At 45.5% G+C, this 23,589-nt stretch overlaps 1 non-coding gene across 1 annotated transcript; it reads right to left on the bottom strand.

Moving 5' to 3' along the window:
- Positions 1 to 3,401: 3,401 nt before the first annotated feature.
- On the bottom strand, positions 3,402 to 3,474 carry TRNAK-UUU (transfer RNA lysine (anticodon UUU)). The gene has a single exon. It is a non-coding gene; the product is annotated as a tRNA-Lys (tRNA).
- Between the last annotated feature and the right edge of the window lie 20,115 nt (positions 3,475 to 23,589).

Raw genomic sequence — 23,589 nt, 5'->3', positions numbered from 1 at the left:
TTAGCCTTGTCACTGTCAGACAGTCATCTGCTCTTAGACATTTCTCAATAAAGTTAACTCTTTACTCTAAAATAGCCTACAGGTGAAGAAATAAGCATTTCCTCCCATACAATAGTAAGTAAATGAGCCATTTTCATTGAATGACTTCTCTGTGAGGCACCCAATGCTTTCTGCTGACTTCACTCTCATACAGCTAAGAAAAAGTCAGACCTTTTGTGAGAACAACCATCTAGTGGCCATCAGCCAAGTCAAAGCAGAGAGGACTTTATATCTTTGGTTTGAAAAGTATCCAGTCCCCTGGTGATTTCTGCAGTTTTCATCAACCTCGAACTTTCCTTTACCCCCAAGACACACAAGCCAAAATGGGTAATGAATTTGATGCCAAACTCATTGCCTTAAAGGCAGTTTCCATTGAGCAGCTCTTCTGGCATCAAAATATTTTATTTTAATTCAATATCTATTCCTGTATCTTCCTCAATTACAACTTTCTTTTCTAAAGCGATTCTCTCCTAAATGCTAGTAAAAGATCTGCCATGTTTTGTTTTTCTGGAGAGCTCAATTTTTAAATTTCTTGAGCAAAACTGCCTCCTTCATTGATGGCCTCTCTCACCCACTTATGTCTACCTTTAACACTCAATCGAATAGCAGAAGCTACAAGAAAGAGGTGAGTTGTGAAGTCATGGTGAGGAATAATCAACTGCATTAGCCAGTGCAAACCAGAGTTCTATAATCCAAACCAAAGCCATTTCAATTTGTCCTCCATGCGTTCCTGTAATGGGGTATATAGACGCCACACAGTAGCAGCCACAAAAGAGTTAATATACGGCTAATAGATGGTGCAATTACCTCTCCAATTGTGACTCAATGATTAGTTGGCAACAGCTGGGATAAAAGGCTATAGCTTAGACAGAGAAAGGTGGCTGCCAGAGTGACTGGGAGTTGCCTCTAAAACTTCCCAGCAATGGACTGGGAGAAACCTGTCCAAGGAGTCAGGCTTCCAAAGGGAGAGCCATTGAGTACAGCTCAATGAACGACACCTGCAAGCAGGCAAGAGGTAGGAAGCAGCCCAGGAAAGCAGCCAACAATCTTAAGATGCAGTTCTGAGCTGTTTAAGCACAGGGTTCCTGAGGTGGAACCTGTAGGAGAGGGTGGGCCTGGGTTCCTCGCCCACTCCCTCAAGAGGGGAGAGGCAAGCCCCTGAGTGCAAAGGAGCAAGCAAGGACTACTGAGTTTAGGTGGGAGCTGGAGACCTAATCTAAGGTCATTAGAGATTTGGTTCTGTTTAAATGTCTTTGGTTACCCCAGAATAGGCAAGACAATGAGTGACCCGACCCAACCCAACAAGCAGGCTGAGTCTCAAGGGCTCAATTGCCTTGGTTTTGGAGAGTTGCCCCAGGCAGCAAATACCAGACCCAGAAGCCATGCTCTAGAGACATGCACTGACTAAAGAGTGAGGCCGCAGCAGTCTCCTCTTGTAGTGGTGGCAGCAGCCTTCTGACACAAACTAAGCTAAATAAAACACATCTTCTGCTCCTGGCAGTGCCCAGAGAACAAAACAATGATACACCTCTACCTCGATATAACGCTGTCCTCGGGAGCCAAAAAATCTTATCGCGTTATAGGTGAAACCGCGTTATATCGAACTTGCTTTGATCCACCGGAGTGCGCAGCCCCGCCCCCCCCGGAGCGCTGCTTTACCACGTTATATCCGAATTCGTGTTATATCGGGTCACGTTATATCGGGGTAGAGAGGTGTAGCTTAATTTCTAGGCCAACCTAGTACCAGAAAATTGCTCTCTGCCACTCCTTATTTTAGATACAAGTGGCTCTCTGTCACTCTCTGCAATTCTAGATGCAAGTCTAGGTAATGGTACCATATGTCTGTGAGATACTATTACTGAATGATCATATCCTACAGCTAATGCTGTATTACAATATAATTTGGCATAATTTATATTTTCTTAGTTTAAATAGTTTTTTTTTTTTTCATTCCCTTCCCTTTTAACATTCTGGAGTTAAATGAGTAGGTTTACTATCTTTTTTTACAGTAAGGTGCAGTCAGAACATAGGACTATTCAATTGGGATTATGTATTACAGAAGAATGGACTATTATGATGGGTTTAGTTCACAGTAACTCAAGCTAGTGTGCACTGAAAATGCCTGTGTACACATGACACAAACCCTTAAAGTGCACTAACTCCCTCTTTGCTGTGAATTCTGTACTCCACTTTCAAAATGGAGTACATTTACGGTGAATTGAGTTAGTGAGGACTATTGTTAATGTGCACGCAATAGTTCTGTACGTTACGCTGGCTGTTCTCCAACTGCTGTCCCACTGTTGTGTGGGCATCCATGACCAACCTACCTGTCTGTTTAACTCTGTGACTTCCACTATTCTGGGGTCCAGTTGACCAGATAACCCCCTCTCCACTTAAAAACTGGCATAAGGCCAGGCTCAAGTATGTCAGCATTACACCATGCCTCTTGCAGCCACTTGGAGCCATGGTGACATTCTTGATCTCCTCACTATCTGGGGAGACAGCAATGATCAGCAAACTCTTGTGACCAATCATCACAATAAGAAACCTCTTGAGAACATTGCTAAGCACATAGCTGAGAAGGATCATGGATGGGAAGCTGATCAGTGCCATATAAAGAGCTTAGGAACATATGCAAAAAAACCAGGGATGCCAGAAACAAATTAGGTGGTGCCTATGTGACCTGTCCATTTTACGAGGAGCTGGACAGAATTTTTTTGCCCGTGTGCACCACAGAACCCAATGGCCTTGTGAACAGTGGCACCCCTCCCTCTGCAGAGGAGACTGAGGCCTCTGAGGATGACCACAATTCATTAGAGGAAAATGATTTCTGTCCGTACAGCCAGGATCACTTCTGAATTCAAGAACCTGAGAGTGGCTGTGTAAGAAGCCAGCCCAGTCCCAGCCTGGGACACAGGAGGAAGACCCTCTTAAGGGGTCATCAGCATGTAAGTATCTATCTTTACAATTGATATTTATTACACTGTACATGTATGCTAACTTCTGTACCGGGCACCCAATGGCTGCTGCCATTTTGGGCAGATGTGAGCTTGCATCCTTTCTGAGCCACCAGACCCCATCCCCCTCACTCAGCCAGTTCTTGTTTGTCCCCCTTTATTCTATCCTCTGAAACACATTTTCAAAATGGCAGCAGGGCTGGGTAATCTGCTTCTATGTCATAGACTATCAGGGTTTGAAGGGACCTCAGGAGGTCATCTAGTCCAACCCCCTGCTCAAAGCAGGACTAATCCCCAATGGCCCCCTCAAGGATTGAACTCACAACCCTGGGTTTAGCAAGCCAATGCTCAAACCACTGAGCTATCCTCCCTCCCCCCAAACACAGCAGGAAAGGATCTGTTCTCCATCTGCCCAGGGACTTGAACCCTGGGCCTTCAGATTAAATGTCTGATGCTCTACCAACTGAGCTAGCCAGGCTCACATGCTGAAGTTCTGACCATCAACTGTTTACAAACCCATGCCATGGAGGGCACATACCCATCTACTAATTTCCTTTCCCTTCCTGCATATCTCCTGCCTGGCAAACACCACCACTCTAACCCCATTCACATTGCTCATATCGGGTGTGTTTGTAGGATTGGAGCCTAAGGTACTACTCAAGGTGACTAATGGTATCAGAGACTGTTGAAAGAACAGACTACTTCTGTTCTTGCTAGGCTTTGGTGAAACTCCTAGCTTTCACTTCAGGGAGCTATGGTGGCAAACTAACACTCTTCTGCTTAATTTTGTGAATTATGACCAACCTGTAAACATATAAAGTGCTGCCATGTTTTGCAAATTTGCTATCAGTTGATGCTGAAATTTCATACGCTTGCAAATTGTACAAATGTAACTTGCATTTTACAAAATGTTACTTACCCACAGCACTTGAGGAATAAACCAAGTCTATATTGCATTACCAAGAGACAAATGTAAGAATGCTTGACAGGTGGAAAGTTGAGCCTATTGTTAATTATGTAAAAACGGACTAGCTTCATTGTTACCTCTTTGTCCTTTCACCAGTTCCTTTTCTGTTTCTTTTTGTCACAAATCTAGATTGCAGACTCTCTGGAGCAGACACTGTCTTTTCTGCTTGCAGAGGCGATGTGTGTGGGGGCATTCAGTGTCATGTGCCTCCCAAGATTTTTTTGATTGTCCCCGCAACCCAGACATGATGGGTGGCCTGCTGAGGTAACTCAGGGGGTGGAGGTAGGGCTCCCTCCCTGAGCCCTGCTGTGCAGGGCTGGCCCAAAAGAGCCCCACTGTGCAGAGCTGGCCTGAGCACCTGGCATCGCCAGCCCGAGTCTCCTGTCATCACCGCTCACCCCCAAATGTTCCTGCTTGCCCCTCAAGGGTACATCCCACAGTTTGAAAATGTCTGTGGGGCAGTTACATGCCCCCTCAGAACCTTTAAATTGTGCATGCCCCTCCCATCAACAGTGTCTACTTGTTTTTAAAGTGGCTAGCACAATGGGACCTCTAGACACTACTGCACTGAACAACTATCACCATTGTCCTCCAAAGTGATGGCACCATTTGGTAACACGTAGGCTGCAATTTAAATGCTTCTCTTTGGGGATAACCACATGACTATCTCTTCTACTAGTCCTGAGAGATCCAGAAGTGGCAGGCAGACTTCAGTGCTCACTGCAAAGCACCTGCATACACTGCAAAGGTAAATAAATGAACCCACTCATCAACTGCTAGTGAATGGATTTTCACAGTAAAGACTACCTTTGTTTAAGAGAGAGAAATGTAGCTATTGCCTCTGCTGGCCCTGTTTGGAATGGGGAGGAAAGGGACCCATTTACTGTAGCTGCTGTTACACATCCCTGCCATTGCCACACCTGTCCCTATTGCTCCTGCCTCTGCTATGACTACAGAAATATCAGTCCCTTGCTGTGCTCTAGTACTTCTGCTTCTTTAAAAACAAAGGGCACATATGGGTTTTGATCACAGCGGGGATCTCCCTGCGTCTTTGTGTGAGTTGCTGCTTCCTAGGCACTACCATCATCCAACCTATTTTCCTGTGACCCCATGGCTGGCTCTCCACAGGAGTTGGGCTCTATGTGGGATTAAGAAGCAAGTCTGTGGGTGAGGGAGAGGAAGGGAACAGGCTGGAAGTCTGCTCTTCCCCTCACCCTCAATCTTCACCTGGGCTGCTTCTGCATGGAGTCACAGTGCTCTACTGGGAGACAGAGAGGGGGGTTGAAGGATGAGCTCAGTGTACCCTGAAAGCTTGTCTCTCTCACCAACAGACATTGGTCTAATATAAAATATTACCCCGTCCCTGTAGCACTGGCCAGATGCAGCCCTGATCGGCTTCATTAGAACTGTGCTGAGGGGTCCTCAAACTAATGCAGAGGCACAAGGCTTCTGTGTGGCGAGTCCTTGCCTCCTGGCATTCATGGGGCTTGATGATGGAATGTTGGCCTATTTTCTGGGGAAAATACCTCCCATCCTGAAATTATTAAAGGGAAATTCATGGAGTTTTCTATTTACCGTAGGTGCTTATATGGACCCCATCACTGTAGTATCTAAGCACCTCAAACTGTTTAAGGTATTTATCCTCACCCCACCTGTGTGAGGTAGGGAATAGCTATTCTCTCCATTACCCATGGGGAACTGATGCACATAGAGACTAAGTGACTTGCCAAAAATCACACAGGAAGTCTGTAGCAGAGTCCTGGGCTTGGGCCCTAACCACTCAATCATTATTCTCCTCTAGTCCCCTTAATCCCCCTCCCATATATTTTTCTCAAGCAGGATTGACCTAGGTCTTCATGGGAAAAGAGTGGTTAGTGTGGGGGGAAAGTAACATTTCTCTCTGCCTCTTGTTTTTCCTCTTTATTATTTTCCATCATCCTTCTTTGATTTCCCACCGGAAAGAATAAAACTGCTAACATCCTCTCATCTCCTCCTTCCAAATCCCCATAAGGGAAAGAAAATGAACAGACAAACTACAGCTGGTGATGGTCACATACCATAATATGCAATAGCAACTCTAAGCAAACAATAAAAACCTTACGAGACCAAGTGCCCGCACTATGTGAGTCACAACATTCTCTCAGTTCCCTGCAGCTTTGATCCCATGTGGTGTGTGGAACTGGGAAGCACAACATACTATGTCTCATTAATAGACTGTTGATGCAATAAGTACCCTTTTGTAGGCTTAATAAGAAACTACAAAATGAAGGGAAAACATGAATAATAGCAAATTTCATAATAGCATCCCGCAGAGCTTGTCTTCCAAGATGCTTGCATTAGTTCTCCTTGTGACTGAACACTGCTGCTGATTATTTTATTATTAATATTATGGTAACACTTAGAGGTTCCAACCAAAATCAGTGCCTCATAGTGCTAGGCAATGTACATGGAGGGTATGGCTACACTGCAGTGTAAGCCCAGGGTTTGAACTCAGGCTCAAGCCTAACCCCCTGTCTATCTACATACAAATTGTACAAACCTAAAGCTTGGACTCCAGTGTCCTAGAATTCTAGGGGGTGGAGAATATGAGCTTGAGTCAAGCTGGGACCCAGTATTCAAGTCCTATTGCTTTTCAGTGAAGACACATCCTGACTGGACTTGTGCTCTGGGAGTCTGTCAAAAGTATTCCACAATCAAATGGTCTGACTTTCTTTGTCCTATGGACAGTCAAGTTTTTCCACATTGCACCACAAACAAGGGGCCAGAGCAGCCACATTTGGGGAGGGCTCCAGGCAGTCTGGGATGTGGGGGTTTAGGATCAGGCCTACATAACACAATGTAGGTGCTGGAGCCAGGGCCGGCTCCAGGCACCAGCCCACCAAGCTTGTGCTTGGGGCGGCACCTGGAGGGGGGCGGCGCAGTGCTCCGGCTCCGGCTGCCGGGGAGAGCGGAGCCGCAGTGGGCTCGCCGCCCTCCCCCGGTGCTCTGGCCGCCGGGGAGAGCGGAGCCGCAACTGGGCTCGCCACCCTCCCCGCGGCGCTCCGGCCGCCGGGGAGAGCGGAGCCGCAGTGGGCTCGCCACCCTTCCCCGGCGCTCCGGCCGCCGGGGAGAGCGGAGCCCCGGCCGGCTCGCCGCCCTCCCCCCGGCACTCTGGCCACCGGGGAGAGCGGAGCTGCGGCGGGCTCGCCGCCCTCCCCCAGCGCTCTGGCCGCCGGGGAGAGCGGGGCCGCAACTGGGCTCACCGCCCTCCCCTGGCGCTCTGGCCGCCGGGGAGAGCGGGGCCGTGACTGGGCTCACCGCCCTCCCCTGGCGCTCTGGCCGCCGGGGAGAGCGGAGCCCCGGCCGGGCTCTCTGCCCTCCTCCCGGCGCTCTGGCCGCCGGGGAGAGCGGAGCCCCGGCCGGCTCGCCGCCCTCCCCCCGGCGTTCTGGCCACCGGGGAGAGCAGAGCCGCGGCGGGCTCGCCGCCCTCCTCCTGGCGCTCTGGCCGCCGGGGAGAGTGGAGCCCCGGCCGGCTCGCCACCCTCCCCCCGGCGCTCTAGCCACCGGGGAGAGCGGAGCCGCGGCGGGCTCGCCGCCCTCCCCCCGGCGCTCTGGCCGCCGGGGAGAGCGGAGCCCCGGCCGGGCTCTCCGCCCTCCTCCCGGGGCTCCGGCTGCCAGCGGAGCTGCGGCGGGCTCGCCGCCCTCCCCCCGGCGCTCGGGGGGGGGGGGCGGCGGGAGGCTTTTTTGCCTGGGGCGGCAAAAAAGCCAGAGCCAGCCCTGCCTGGAGCCCCAGGTTAGGACCCCGGATTCAAGAATTCCTAACCTGGGGTTACAGATGAGTGGAGATGCTCAAGCCCTAAATTAACAAACCCACGATCTGCTAACTTGAGTTCTACTAACCCTGGGCTTACATTGCAGTGTAGACATATCTATACATAGTAAGAATAAGTCCCTGCCTTGGAGAGCTTACAGTCTCAGTAGACATGACTGACAAAGCAAGTAGTTTGTAACTTTCCCAAGGTCACACAGGAAGTCTGTGACAAAGCCAGGATCTGAACTCAGATTGCCGGAGTCCCACACCACTGACTTAACCACAAGGTCATCCTTCCAACTTGGTATGACTCAGACTGGGGAACATTGTGGACTATTTGGCTAGAACCTCGGGATGAGAGTAGCCTGATACATAGCCAAGTTTTCACATATACTAGCACCAATTCAGCAATTTGTTCTAGCATGCTAATTGCCCTGTATGCTGGGGTGAAGTATAAACTAAAAAATATCTGGGACTAAGCCACCAGTTCCCAGAATTAGGACTGGGCCTACAGACAAGGTGACGGGGAGAGGTGTTGAATAGACAAAGGTCTATAATGCAGGGGAGATGTACAGGTATCATTCATGCCTGTATGCGTGGTACATGTCACACTACTTGATACTTGCAGATTGATGTCTGGCAGGCTTTGTACCAAGATTTTATTGTATATCATTATTGATTTTTATGACCTGCATGCTCTGCTAGAAGTCATCAGCTGATAGGTATTCTTGGCCAAAGAGGAAAAAGTAAACCAACATGAAAAGAGGATGCCTGCCACCCTCAAAACTACATCCACGGGTGTGGGACTGCTACACTGGAGGCAGCTCCAGGATAAGGCATGACCACTCTGTACCTCGGAGGAACACCCTGCACCCCCATGTTCATCCTTATAATATGATTGCGTGATATCCAATGCAAAGTTTGTCATGTCGGGTGTCTTCAGAATGCTCATGATGCACTGAGCATTGTTGTTATAGTAATGATATAGGTTGTAATTTCATGTATATAGTTATGAGGCTGAAAATGTGTCCTAATGGCTTAAAATAAACCCAGGCAAAACTCTCCAGGAGCAGAGGGGCAGTTCACACCTCATTAGGGCATGTATGAGACAAACCCAGCTCTGCCTCACAGGAACAAAAGACACTGGTCTAGGCACCAACAAAGGATCTGTTGGACTTTTGAGTGAGTTACCCTCCTTCCCTTGGTCAGTTTGGGACTATGATGAGGTAATGCTCACCTGACTCGGAAGGGGGGGGGGCAAAGCCAAGAGGGAAGAAAGAATATGATAAAAGTGAGAGACTTTGCCATGCTCTCTCTCTTCCATCTCCATCTACAGACAACACCACCAAGCGACTGAAGCGTTGATCAAAGGGGAGAGCCTGGCTGAAGGGCAACCAGCCAGCCTGTGGTGAGAAGCATCTAAGTTCGTAAGGGCACTGAAAGTGTTAAGATCAGCTTAGAATGCGTTTTGCTTTTATTACATTTGACCAAATCTGACTTGTTGTGTTTGACTTATAATCACTTAAAATCTATCTTTTGTAGTTAATAAATTTATTTATTCTACCTGAAGCAGTGCGTTTGGTTTGAAGCATGTCAGAGACTCCCCTTGGGATAAAAAGCCTGGTACATATCAATTTCTTTGTTAAATTGACGAACTCATATAAGCTTGCACAATCCAAGCAATGGCTGGCCAAGAGTGCCCACTCACATAGCTGGGAGCAGCTTACATGCTACAGCAGGGATCAGCAACCTTTGGCACGCGACCCGTCAGGGAAATCCACTGGCAAGCCAGAACGGTTTGTTTACCTGCAGCATCCGCAGGTTCAGCTGATCGCGGCTCTCACTGGCCGTGGTTCACCGTTCCAGGCCAATGGGGGCTGGGGGAAGCGGCGTGGGCTGAGGGATGTGCTGAAATCACTAGTTTGGCAAAGTTCAATTATAAATTCCAGTACAAAACATCACCATCGCCATTTTAAAATAGCAATAGCTCCAGTGTTGCTGACTGATTTTTCAGTCTTATAGCTTTTTTCATTCCCCCTGCAGATGTTTAAGGTTGGTTTATACAGAGATAACTGCATACCGTCAATGCTAAATATCTTTTAATCTCTTTCAGGGAAAATAGGTATTCTTTCAATGAGTGTACCATGTCACTGTCTCAAGCATATGCTACTGCTGAGGGAATTCCGTGCCACTGCGCATACGTTGAAGTCATCTCCCGTGAAGACTTTTTTTCTCCTCAGAAAATACATTCTGCCAGAGAGGTTGCACCTTTTACCCACCAGGGGTTACTGTGGCAACAGAGCAGAGAGCAGTAGTTCCCAGACAGGAGCAGCCCCAGCTGTGGATAGGGAAGAGAAGAGGCTGCCTTCCTCATAGCACCCTGCCTGTGGGGCCAGGTCAGGAGGTACAGGATACGGGGGGGTGGGACAGACTGCGTGAGGCACGTGGGTGTCACAGATTGGGGTTCAGAAGGGCTAGTGGGTGGGATAGACTGGGACAGGGGCTGAATGGGAGTGGGGGTGCAGGGGTACATGGGGACAGGGAGGAGGGGGTGGCTGAGTGGGGGTACAGGGACACATGGAGACGGGGGGATAGGAGTGCAAGGACACATGGGGATGGGGGAGGATGATGGCTGAGTGGAGTGCAGGGACACATGGGGACAGGGGAAGGGGGGTGCAGAGCCACATGGGTGAGGAGTGGCTGAGTGGGGGTGTAGGGATCTGCATGGGGGAGGCTCCCTAGCAATCCTTCCTCCCTCCACACACAAAAAACCTGTTCCATACTTTTCCCACCCATACCCAACAACCCTCCAAGTTCACACCCAGGCTCCTTCCCTGCAATTACTTCCCTCTCCCTCAGCTCCTCCGTTACCCTTGACTCGCCAAAGCATGTGCACTGCTTCTGAGGGGCGGGGAAATACATTTCTGTATTATACTTTAAATGAATGACTGAAAGTTCAGTATTAATATGTCTAGGAAGGAATCTATTTGTCAAAAAACATTTCCTGAATCTTTTTTGTTGTCTGTGTTGTTACAGACATACTTGCTGAAAGGTATTTTGAAATAAATTACCAAAATAATTGAAACTGGTGTGATTATATTGTGTTATTTTGACAAATAAAATATGCAGAATTTTAGAATATTGTGCACAGAATTTTTATTTTTTTGGTGCAGCATTCCCCCTGAAATAATTTTCCAGCTGGATCTGCCAGAGAATCTGTAAGGTACAGTACATGAACAGACGTCATTCGGCTGAGTATGTCAGCTGCTAGGAGGTGAGGGTGTGTGAAAGTGAGAGAGAATATTTTTGGTTGGTAGAACAGAGAGACAGATGTTACTCCAATATGAGTGAATAAAGATTTTATAAATTATTATTTATATAGCACCAAAAAGTGTATCAGACAGACAAATAAGAGCAGGTCCTTGTAACAAGGAGCTTGCCGTCTAAATGAATCACTCCAAAGAAGAGCTATCCTAAACTGAGTTGTAAGAATAGTGCATACATGACTGTTCATCACCAAACATTCCTGTCCCATCTCCAAGAAGCTTGAGGGATGAATGGAAATTACTTCAGATGGCCCCTTTACAGCCTAAGACCTCACCTACAGAGTCCCAAAGACTCAACCAAAATAACACCTTTTCGCAAAGACCAAGCATGGAAAGATTCTGCCCAAAAGCTGAATGTTACAGAAAGTTGGGTGTGTGAAGGAGGAGGTCACAATGGAAATCATTTTGCAGCATTAACTCTGGCCCTTTCTAACAATGAAAACAGTACGCAGCTACTGAGGCAAAATAATATCTATACTCGGTCCCACGCCCTACTTTTTACATGAACAGAAGAGGTATCTTCTCACACGCACTCAGAAGAAATGCTCAAACCTGTTTCATCAAATTGTAAAAAGCTTTGAGTTTGTCTTGCTATAAAACATCAGCCCAATATTCAAATGTCCTATAAAATAGCTTAGAATTGTTGGGTCCCAAAGCCCACAAAAATTGCTGCCATTCCATGCCTGTGTACAAAATAAATAGCTAAGGAAATGCTTCTCAGATGCGTTCTGCATTTCACTCTAATTACTGTGGAGCATTTCTAAGTCAATATCAATCTTTGCCCATTCGAGGCAGAAAGGGCCAGACTGGAATTAACACACTGCCTGTATTGAGGATGGTGCAAAACTGCACCATACGGAGTTCATGAATGATTGTGCCTTAGGATGCACAATCCCTTCCAGAGCTCCCTGGCATTCAGGGGATCTCTGTGATTGGCTCAGCATGTTTCCCTTCCCACCTCCAAACAGTGAGGACAGCAGCTACATTGATTTGGGCTGTAGTAGTGCAAGGTGGGGTGCAATCTCTGTATTCTGTGTGCAGAGAGTGTGATTGTGGCTGGTCCCCACCCTGCAGTAGTAACAAAGGGATGTCTCTCAGGGCTAGTCTACACTGGCAATGTTAAAGTGCTGCAAGGGCGTAGCTCCCAGCTCCCAGCGCCGGTGCACTGTCTATACTGGCGCTTTACAACAATGAAACTTGCTGCGCTCAGGGGCATGTTTTTTCACACCTCTGAGTGAGAAAGTTGCAGCGCTGTAAAGTGCCAGTGTAGACAAGCCCTCAGTCTCCAGACAATGATCAAGATACTCAGCTGGTGTAAATCAGCATAGCTCCACTGACTTCAGTGAAGCTATGCCGATTCCCGCCAGTAGTTTTGTATATGTTTCATTATGCCTGTTTTTGCGCTGAATGCGTGGCAGCCTGGGTTTCATGAAACACCTACATTCCCTAGGTTCTTCTGATGCCCTGGTTACGATAGCAGAGAGAAACAACAAAAGGGTAGTAACAATGAGACTATCACTGCAGTAAAAATGGGTCTAAATTCCAGGGCTTGACATGTTACCCTTTAAAATGCCTGACCAAAAAGATAGGAAAACATTTCAGTGATTATGGCAAGTGGAGAATTCAGGCCTTGAAAGAGACATTGTCCTTACAGACGTGTGAAATTACTTTCAAGTACACATTACATCCAGGGCATTTTCATGTGTTGACTGTTTCTCTCTCTCTCTCTCTCTCTCTCTCTCACACACACACACACACACACACACACACACACACACACACACACACACTCCATTCCACAGGAATGAAGCAGTAGTGCTGGTGAAAGAAAGAAAGTGAGCTCATTTGGGTGGAGGGAAGAAAAGATATAATCCCACACCCAGACATACTGTAAATCTAATATACTGTATAAGAAAAACAGCTGCCAACCACTCTGAGCCTGAACAAACTGCTGTGTCTCATTCTGGGCTGGGTTCTGGAATGGATTAATGCAGGGGTGGAAACCCAGAGTGTGCAATCTGAGTGGAGCCAGTAACAGTCCTTTGCAAAGTCTGTTCTTATTTTTTTTTTTTCTACAATCACAATTTTTTGCCTTTAGTCTGATTTTTCTTTAGCTCTCAATAGCGAGCAGCTACTATCTCACAACTCTGGCTCTTCCTCTTTTCCGTTTGCACTGCCGTTTCCAAAGGATTTCCAAAGGTCAGGGTTATATGCATTTGTCTTGAGCATGCAAGAGTTTTCTACTCAAATAAAAATAAATGCACACATCTGATCAATGGGCCTGATCTTGCCCGCAGTGACATAAATGACAAAACTCCTATTAGAGAGACAAGGTCAACTCCCATTGACTTCCTTGGAAATGGGATCAGAACCGATATCTATTCTATTGCCCTATAATCTCCTTGTACATCTTTAAATGTTCTAGGGGATCTTTAAAAAAAGACATTAAGAAAGAAATAGAAGCACAGGGACCATAAGAAAAGAACAATAGTGAATATTTGGGCCTTTCCTACATGTATGGTATTGTAGCCCATTGTACTGATATGGAACCTTGTCACACAAGTAGACATTTGAGTTGGAAGGTTATTGAAGACCAGATGTTTCACAGTGTATCACAATTATGCTAAATCCTAGTGTGCTGATGTACTGTACTATGAAATTTAAGAGAAAGGTCTTCAAAAAAAATTTTGTCTTACCAAGTGTCATTGTATTGTGGTTTAGACTGCAGTGGTAAATATATGTGGACAGTTCTAGAGATTTTAAAGGCCTCTCCCAACATTGTTTATTATACTTGTTTGCTTTTCTTTCTTACTGCATGTAAGGTATATTTCTTTGTTTCTGGTTTTAATCCAAGTTGCACTTGTGATCTGCGAGCATAAATTTATGCACACACACACATAAGTAAACTAAGGAAATGTATTCTAGACAAAATTACTATAAGGTGGATGCACAACTGGTTGAAAAAACTGTACTCAAAGAGTAGGTATCAATGGCTCACTGTCAAATTGGGCGGACGTATCTAATGGGGTCCTGCAGGGGTCTGTCCTAGGTCCGATACTAGTCAATATTTTTACTAATGACTTGGAAGATGGAGTGGACAGTATGATTATAAAATGTGCGGATGATACCAACCTGGCAGGGGTCACTAGCACTTAGAGGACAGGATTAGAATTCAGAATTTTTTTCCAGGATGGTCAGCTCCTCCTTCCTACCTGAGCAGTGATGAGCGCTTTTCATTTATCATAACATTCATGAAACTTGTATTGGGTGGCTAAGGCCCAGTTCTTAGCTCCTTCTGTGAACACATTCAGCTGAAGTGGAAGTTAATTGCAATGGGTCAGAATGGTAAAACCCTACTCATATTGGTGATGATTAATATCATTAAAGATATATTTGATAGTGCCTAAAAGCTACGAGGTTGGGCTGCATTGTACTAGGTGATGTGCAAACATATAACAAATGGCAGTCCTGTCCCAAATTGCTCAGTCTAAGAGATTAAGTTCATGTCTGATATATCAGAAAAGGATGAGCCAATGAAGAGACTTACAGACTACTCCTGGGGGAATTCTGTGCCAAAAAAATTAAAAATTCTGTGCATGGTATTCCAAAATTCTGCAAAATTCTGCATATTTTATTTGTCAAAATAACACAATATAATAACACGAGTTTCAATTATTTTGGTAATTTATTTCAAAATACCTGTCAGAAGGTATGTCTGTAACAATAAAGACAACAAAAAAGATTCAGGAGATATTTTTGGACAAATAGATTCCTTACCAGACATATTAATACAGATCTGTGAGTAATAATTCATTTAAACTACAATACAGAAATGTATTTCCCCCACTCCTCAGAAGCAGTGCAAAGGCTTAGGGGAGTCAGGGGTAATGGAGGAGCTGAGGGAGAAGGAAGTAATTGCTGGGAAGGAGCCTGGGTGTGAACTTGGAGGGTTGTTGGATATGGGTGGGAAAGTATGGATCAAGTTTTTTTGGGGGGGGGGGGAAGAATTGCTAGGGAGCCTCCCCCATGCAGACCCTGGCTGACCCCAGCTTCTCTCTTTCTGTCAGGCACATCTGCCCCTGACCTCATGTGTCCCTTCACCCCCCTGTCCCCATATCTTTCAGCATCTCCACTCAGCCATCTCTCCTCCCACCTCCCCATGTGTCCCTGTACACCTGTCCCCCTGACCCCATGTGTCCCTGAACACCCATTTTCATTCAGCCCCTGTCCCTTTCTTTCCTCCCAACTATGCCTTCTGAACCCCAGTTTGTGACCCCCACCAGCCCCATGTGTCCCATGCTGTCTCTCCCCCCCCCCCCCCCCGCATCCCATGCCTCACAGGCAGGGTGCTATGAGGAAGGCAACCTTTTCTCTTCCCTATCCACAACTGGGGCTGCTCCCACCTGGAAGAGGCTGCTCTCTATTCTGGCACCACAGCAGCCTCTGATGGGTGAAAGGCAAAACTGCAGCACCTCCATGGCAGAATGTATTTTCTGTGAAGGAAAAAAATTCTTCACAGAAGTTGAATTCTGCGCATGCACAGCGGCACAGCATTCCCCCAGGAATAAAAGACAGGGGTGACATAATCAGATCAATGAGTCAAGTGGGTGATCTTATCAGCCATGTTTTGAATATATTTGAGGGAGGCAAGATGGCAGGTATCAAGTCCAGCGGGGAGGAGGCCACTGCAATCAAGCTGTGAGATGATCAGGGCTTAGATAAAATTTTTGGCAGTGTGGGCAGAGAAGAAAGGTCAGATCTTGGAGATGTTGTGCAGAAGGAAGCAGCAAGATGTAGATGCTTCTTGGATGTACAGGTCTAAGGAGAGAGCCAAGTGACAGATACAGCCAAGATTACAGGTGTAATTGACAGAAGGATGTTTGTGTTGTCCAGCATGGTAGAGAAGGAGGGGAAGGGGGGGTGAGAAGGGAAGGGTTTAGGGAAAGGATCCCAAGCTTGGTTTTGAATATTTTTAAGTTTCAGTTGATGGCCTGACATCCACAAGAAGATGTCAGAAAGACAGGCCAAGATTTTAGTTTGGATGAAAGGAGATGAATCATCAGCATAGATGGTAGTCAAAGACATGTTTGCAGTATAATCACCCAGAGATAGAGTGTAAAGGGAAAAGAGGAGGGAGCTGAGGACAGAGTCCTGAGGACCCTCACGAAAAGAGAAAGAGAGACGGAGGAAAAAGAGGAAAACCCATGGAATGAGACAATGAAGCAGTGATCTGAGAGGTAAGAGGGTGGAGTCTCAAAAGCCCAGAGATGACAGGATTTCAAGAAGAGGAGTAGTATGGTCAACACTGTTAAAGATAGCTGACAAGTCAAGAAGGGTGAGGCTGAAGTATCAGCCCTGAAATTTGGCCAGAAAGAGATTAGAGACCTTGATGACAACCACAAGTAGGAGTAACTACTTACCAATATCAGGAGGAGTTCCCAAATTGAGAATATGCAACATCGGGCCCATAGTATTTTTTTTAAAAGTCTTTCTGCAAAACCAGCAAAAAGGGCAAATTTCTCTCATTTAACTTCATGGGATTTACAGAACAACTAATCCTTTCATGCAAATCCAATGCTAATAAGAGTCTTTCCAATGCAATCTAGTGTGATGGCTGCTATGGATACTGCAAATGTGCCACAACAGAATCTGCTGTGAACACTCAGCTATTACACAGAAAAAATTGTAAAAGTCCACAGTGTGATCGAAATCAAGCATTCCACTTACCCTAACAAGCTCTGGAGTGTAGAAACTCCACAGTGAAAGACTGTCACAGCAGGAAAGGATATAAATCCATCCCCGGTCATTTTGTGCTTATCAACTAGGTAACAACGAATGTAGAATATAGGACTAGAAAGAAAACTTTTGCAGCTTTAGGTAAGAATAAGCCTTAATGATGAGGTGTGAGAAACTTTCTATAGCTAACAGTGATTTACTGAATTTGGAAACTAGTGGTAACCACTAAAAAAAAAGGAGTTGATTGTCTTAGAAACCACAGTGGGATTTGAGTCAAGATTTTAAGAGGGTTTATTGTTGTCACAGCACTGTGAGTTTTGACATGACACTATTTTCAACCATTAAATTGGTGGCAAGCAAGAATGTATTAACTGCTCTGGTTCATGCAGCGTGTGCTGGAGTTAATAAAGTGAGACTAGCTGGTGAACGCTTCATTTGGATCCCCCATTTGCCCCAGAACACAAGGCAATGCTATAAACCCCCAGGATATATTATAGCTACAGCATGCATCCATTTACCAAGGCTTACAACATTAGATGGAATTTCTGACAATATACTTCAAAACAGTATACAGTTTTAAAAGCTTTAATATGCATGCAGTTAAGCCGCTCATCTTAACTGGTGAGCTGATTTTTTCAGTAAAGAATTTTCTGTCAAGCTATTGGTCCTTGCAGCATCTCTTTTTCCTCCCAAGCTTTAGGTTGAAATTTGTGCCTCACTCCACAGAGCCTGAGGAAAATGAGCTTTGTGTGGAGACTGAATGGGGGAGCTGGGGATGGAATCCACCACTCAACCTATGAGCAAACAATGGGGCTGCTATTCCAGCCACTGAGCTTAACTCTATTATGACGCCGGAAGAGTGACTCAATAATTAAGGTGAGAAAACACTTTCTGTTCAAAGCTCAGTTTTTGATAGATTCCCCCACCTTAACATTTCCCTCAAAAGCTCTGTTGAAATTTCCTATGCTTAGTCCTAGGTCAGAGGGGATGTTTTGTTTTGTTTTGTTTTTTACATTAAGTAAGTCCTACAAGCCATTTCAGAGTTTCTCTTCAGAAAGATTAGGCAATACGCCCCATTCATCTTCCCAATGTAGGGTATGTCTACATTACAAATTAAGGCTAGCATATCCACACTACTTTAATGCAGCTCAGCAGTTTTCAAACTGTGGGTCAGGACCCCAAAGTGGCAATGGGACTTGGGCTTTGCCTGACCCCGCCTGAGGCTCACGTGGGCTCAGGCTTCAGGGCCGCCGGGGTCATGTAGTAATTTTTGTTCTCAGAAGGGGGTCATGATGCAATGAAGTTTGAGAACCCCTGATTCTAGCTAGTGTGGGTAACAGTAATAGAGAAGTCATGGAGGCATGGGCTTTTGCATTCTTGAGAGGCTTGTACTGCCACCGTGTCTTCACTGCTCCTTACCACGCTAGCTAGAGTAAAGCTAGCATGGGTCTGGCTACCCATGATACAATCACACCTTGTTGAATGTACCCACCACATATGCACCCCACGTGGTCCAATAAAGGCTGGATGCAAAATCCATCCTTTAAACTTAACATGTCAAGACTCACTTTGACGTGACTACCAATTTCCTCCTTCCCACAATTTCTCAAAGATATATGCTTAGGTTAGTCAAAACAGCATTTAGGGTTTGATCCAAAGTCTACTGAAGTCAATAGAAAAATTCCCTTGGATATCTAAAACAACCTTCAAAATCTCTAAATGTCAGGTATCTAAGAGTCAGATTTTCCAAAGGATGCCTGAATCTGAAAGTCAGAATATAGGGGGGCAGGAAAGAGGCACAATCTGGCCTCAGAGCAACAGCTTGTAATTTTTAGCACCAGTAAACCATGAATTGGCATCTAAGGAGGGTAGTTGTCTTAGTCAAGAGATTCTTACAGAGATTTCATTATGTTTGCTATTTAAAATCATTCCATTTGAGCCCTACACTTTACTATTGCTTAGGAAATTAGCTCCCCAGGCTACCTAGTTAAGTTTAGGTATCTCATTAAAAGTGAAATAGTTTTTCAACTTCAGATAATACACCTCTACCTCGATATAACGCTGTCCTCGGAAGCCAAAAAATCTAACCGCGTTATATCGTACTTGCTTTGATCCGCTGGAGTGCGCAACCCTGCCCCTCCGGAGCACTGCTTTATCGCATTATATCCGAATTAGTGTTATATCGGGCCACGTTATATAGGGGTAGAGGTGTATTTGCCTAAGATGTGAGAGAAGGTAATTGTGTCAAAAATGGCTACCTGCAGTTGTATACATGGCTTGTATACTTATTGCAGGTGCCTAGCAGGGATATTCTATTCCAGGCCTGCACAACATGCGGCCCGGGGGCCGCATGCGGCCCGCGTGGGCTCACTGTGCGGCCCGCGGGGGGTGAGTAGGCAAGCAGCGGGTGAGGGAGGGGGGCTGAGGAGGCGAGCGGGCAGTGGTGGGGGGTGAGTAGGCGAGCTGAGGGGGTGGGGACTGAGGAGGCGAGCGGGCGGGCAGTGGCGGAGAGGCCGGCAGCGGGGGGGGGGAGGGGGCTGAGGAGGCGAGCGGGCAGGCAGTGGCAGGGGTGCAGGTGAGCCAGCGGTGGGGGAGGGGGGCTGAGGAGGCAAGCAGTGACTTGATGGCTGACCTGGTCTACTGATCTGGTCTGGCTCCCATCCCCTCTCCAAGGGTTGCAGCTGTCTGTAGGTGCTGCCTTCCATGCCTTCCTCATTCACACCTCATTCATTCAACAGGGCAATTGATTACAAAGTGGGGGGAAGATCTTATTCTACTTCTAGCAAAAAGACATTTTTCTTTTACCTTAATTATACTACCTTAGGAGCCCACTATAACATATTACAAAGGTTCAATACTGCTGTTCTTTAAATTAATGGAGATATCCTATTTCCTAGAACTGGAAGGGACCTTGAAAGGTCATTGAGTCCAGCCCCCTGTCTTCACTAGTAGGACCAAGGACTGATTTTTGCCCCAGATCTCTAAGTGGCCCCTCAAGGATTGAGCTCACAACCCTGGGTTTAGCAGGCCAATGCTCAAACCACTGAGCTATCCCGCCCCCAGTGGTGCTGGGGAAGGAGGGTTTGTTTCCGCGGGGCGGGCGGTGCTGGGGGGGGGTTCGGGGGGGGCTGGGCAGCGCTGGGGGTTGTTTCGGCAGCGCTGGGGGGGGGGTTGTTTCCGCGGGGCCGGCGGCACTGTGGGGGGTGTTGTGTTTCGGGGGGGCTGGGTACCGCTGGGGGGGGGTTCGGCCCTCAGCTGTTTTCTTTGGAGTAATATGGCCCTCGCCGCTTTACGAGTTGTGCAGGCCTGTTCTATTCTATTCAGGATATTATACTGTGCCCATCCACATGGTATTGAAGGCATTCAGATACCTAACATGTTAGTAAAGAAGATGGACAGAGCAGCACAGATTCTAGCACAGCTGTGAAAGTGAACATCTAACAGTTGAAGACTGGCTTAATCTGGAACTTTCTAACTGCACTGCTAACAACTTGCTAAGGAGAGGGTTACAGCGGCATGTCTGTTCATGCAGTTCAGGATCTAAATCAGCCAATGTTCAGCATATATACACACTTAGATGGCTCTTCTATTTCTGTCCATTCACCCTGCTATAGCTATCTGCTGGTGTGTAGTTTAGTGCCTGCTCCCTGGTGCTGCTGCTGATGCCTCCTCATATCTGATCACTCTATTTTAACTAAAGACACAATTACCCACTCAGTGTAATGTGTGCATGTGTTACTCCATTAGAGTAAAAATGAACTGCTGATGTACTAAGGATGCATTTGTAATAAAACTTCCCCTGGTGCAAGGTCTCTCAGTAGCTGGAATCCCAAGGGCATTATTCTTTTTCTTCAATTCCAAGCAAACCCGGGTAACACTTATGCAGTTCGTTAAGCTGCTCCACAGTACATCTCGCTGTCTAACAGATGAATTTTGTAGCTGTTGTTGTCAGCATTTCCTGTCAGCAAGATGTGGGCCAGCTGCTCAGCCAGCCCTGCTGCCACCAGACAAGCAAAATCAGCCCCAGTCAGTACGGTGCCTTCTGTCAAATGCAGGTGCTGTAATTTTATATTGATTTTTAATGTTTACAAACATGCAAAGTAAAAAAATTGTATCCACACCTGCAAAAGTGACTTTCAATCACCTCTGCTGTTAAGACAGGCTGTAAAAATTCTACAGATGAGTGTGAGACTGAGACTGTTTTATGGAATTAATGGTCTTAGTTTCAGACAATGATTTTCAGCTCATTATGAAAAATGAAAAGCATTTCATTAAGGTGCAAACTAAGGTACTGTTACATTCATTTGTAGTTGACATTAAATATCAACAATAAAAGGAAAATAATAATAAACATAATTTAAAAAACTAATTAACTCGCTTAGTTCACTGCCTTTTTTGCTTAGAAAGCTTCCATTATTCTGATGGCTTTGATTAAGCCCTTTAAAAAAGGCCCGGAAAACTCCAGCTGTCTATCATAATCTATGAGCTCAACTAATTTCATCATACTAGCCTGTGACCTTCATCAGGTAAACAAAACTGTATGAGTATTCATTTGGTGCCTACTTACTAGACATTAACAAATTAAGCTGTCAGAGATAGAAATGTCATAGCATAGCGCAAATATACTCCTTTGCTTTGCTTACTGGGCCTTTCAGGGGAAGCAGTCTGAGTTTTCAAGACCAATAAGCTAAGACAGAATGAGTTCACAGTCCTCTCCACATATGCAAATACAAAACAATACTAAAAAGAATATCAAGGGTTCAACAACCCCCAAAGCACAAGAAAATTCAGTTCAGATTCCATGGTGATGGACATAAGAATCTAGATGGATAGAAATGTATGAGACAAATATGCTGCCCCATGTCCCTGGTATTCCATACTGAAAGGCTTATGGTCCATTGTAACAAAGGCACTTCAAAAGAACATTTCTGTTTCCCACTGCAGCATAGCAGCTAATGCACTTTAGGCCAGATCTTGCATACTTCTAAACGCTGCTTTAATCACTGCTGTCACAAAGCAGCCTTAAACCTGCTTCAGCTGATGAGTCCTCCTCACTAAGGGAGTTCTACAGTAGCCTGTCCTATACTACCACCTCTCCCAGCCGTGATTCATGAAGGGACATTGGGACAAATTAGGCATAGTCCCCACATCCTTGCATCAAGCAATCCCTGACTTCCAAAATATCCTTGGATGCCATGGGCAGGTGGCATGACATAGGCTATTCTACTGATGGTCTGATGCACTATGGCAATTCCTATGTTACTACTGAACAGCCTTTCAAACCTAGTGACTTTCAATCACTACTGACATGGATCAGGTGTTTCAAATGAGTGACCCAGTAGTAAATGGCTCTGTATCTCATTTCCAATTCCCCCAGAACAATGCTTTTAACACAAAAGACACCATCAACCACATTATTCTTGCTATTTCCTACCCCATTACACACTTGAAGCAGAGACCTTGAAAAATCTCACCCAATAAGCAACTTTCTCTTTTTATTTTCAGTAATAAAAAAGCATGACATGTTCACCAGGCTCATGAGGCCAGGGTATGTTTAATTGAACTCAAAGAGTTTTACAGAGGGAATAAATTAGAGCAACACAATATAACAAGAAAGAAAAAAGCCATTGCAAGATTAGTTGAAGGCAGTCCAGGATAAGCCAGATGGGTCTGATGCCAGTAATTAACAATACAAAGGATGAGAGATGTCAAGGCTGAAGCACGGGGATGTGGGAAATGCATGTACACGTGCTTGCTTGGTTCCTCACTGCTTTATGAGCACAAATACCCCAACTATTGCTCTCCCCTTCAGGGGGGAGTGTGCTCTTTACAGCACCCAACTGGATTGTTCTAAGTCACTAGTCCCAGGATCTGCCTCACTGAACCCAAATCCAATGGTAAGGAGGAGAATGCAAATAGGTGAAAAGGAGAGAGATGATAATGGAGAAAAATGAGAAGGAATGACATTATTTCCTAATTGCATCCTGGGATCTATTCTATAGCCCATCTTAAGTTTAGCTGAGGAGATCATAAGTCTTGTACTGCCCCCATAAAACACACAGTATTCTTTAAAAAAATCTTATTTCATCACAACACAGCTTTAATTCAAAACCATGGATTGACATCAGGGTTTTATGTATAATTTCTGTTACTTCGATTTCAGCATCTACATTTTTTTTTTTGCAGGGATACTGTTAAATGGGAAATATTGCCAATCAATACACTTAACAGAATTTTTTTAGTAAAGTACTTCTAATTGCAATTTCTTTAATGGTGTATGTGCAGTTAATTCAATAGAGAAAGTATACAACGTGGTTAACTTATAGTAAAATTATATATGTAGATAGACTTGCTTTTGAGGCTCATCAATTTGTGTCATTAATGTGAACATATGTAAATGTCATATTCCTTTTCCAAAAGGGCTGGCTTAGTGTTCAATACTTTGAGATTTATTTATTTTAGGTCAGAGTTAAAGCTGTTGTATTGTGGTGAAATGCATTTCTTTATGCTTCATAAAAATAATTTCTTTATTGTAGGAGTAGTTCTAAGAGTGATGATATCTTTATTTAATTCCTTGCCTTTCTAGATTCAGGTGCCAAGATTTTCAAAAGTGATTAGTATGGCCTCAGTTTTTGGGTAGCCAGCTTGAGACACTATAGGGGCCCCTGTTTTCAGAAAGTCCTGAGCACCCATCTTTTTCCTTACAGGATTTTGATTTGGTGAAGGATGAAAACACCTCGCTCTTATATAGCATTTTTCCTGGGTAGATCTCAA

Source organism: Emys orbicularis, chromosome 3 (genome assembly GCF_028017835.1).
Source record: "Emys orbicularis isolate rEmyOrb1 chromosome 3, rEmyOrb1.hap1, whole genome shotgun sequence".
NCBI lineage: Eukaryota > Metazoa > Chordata > Testudines > Emydidae > Emys > Emys orbicularis.
The sequence above is the reverse complement of the archived record's forward strand: the minus strand, read 5'-3'. Positions and strand labels throughout refer to the sequence as shown.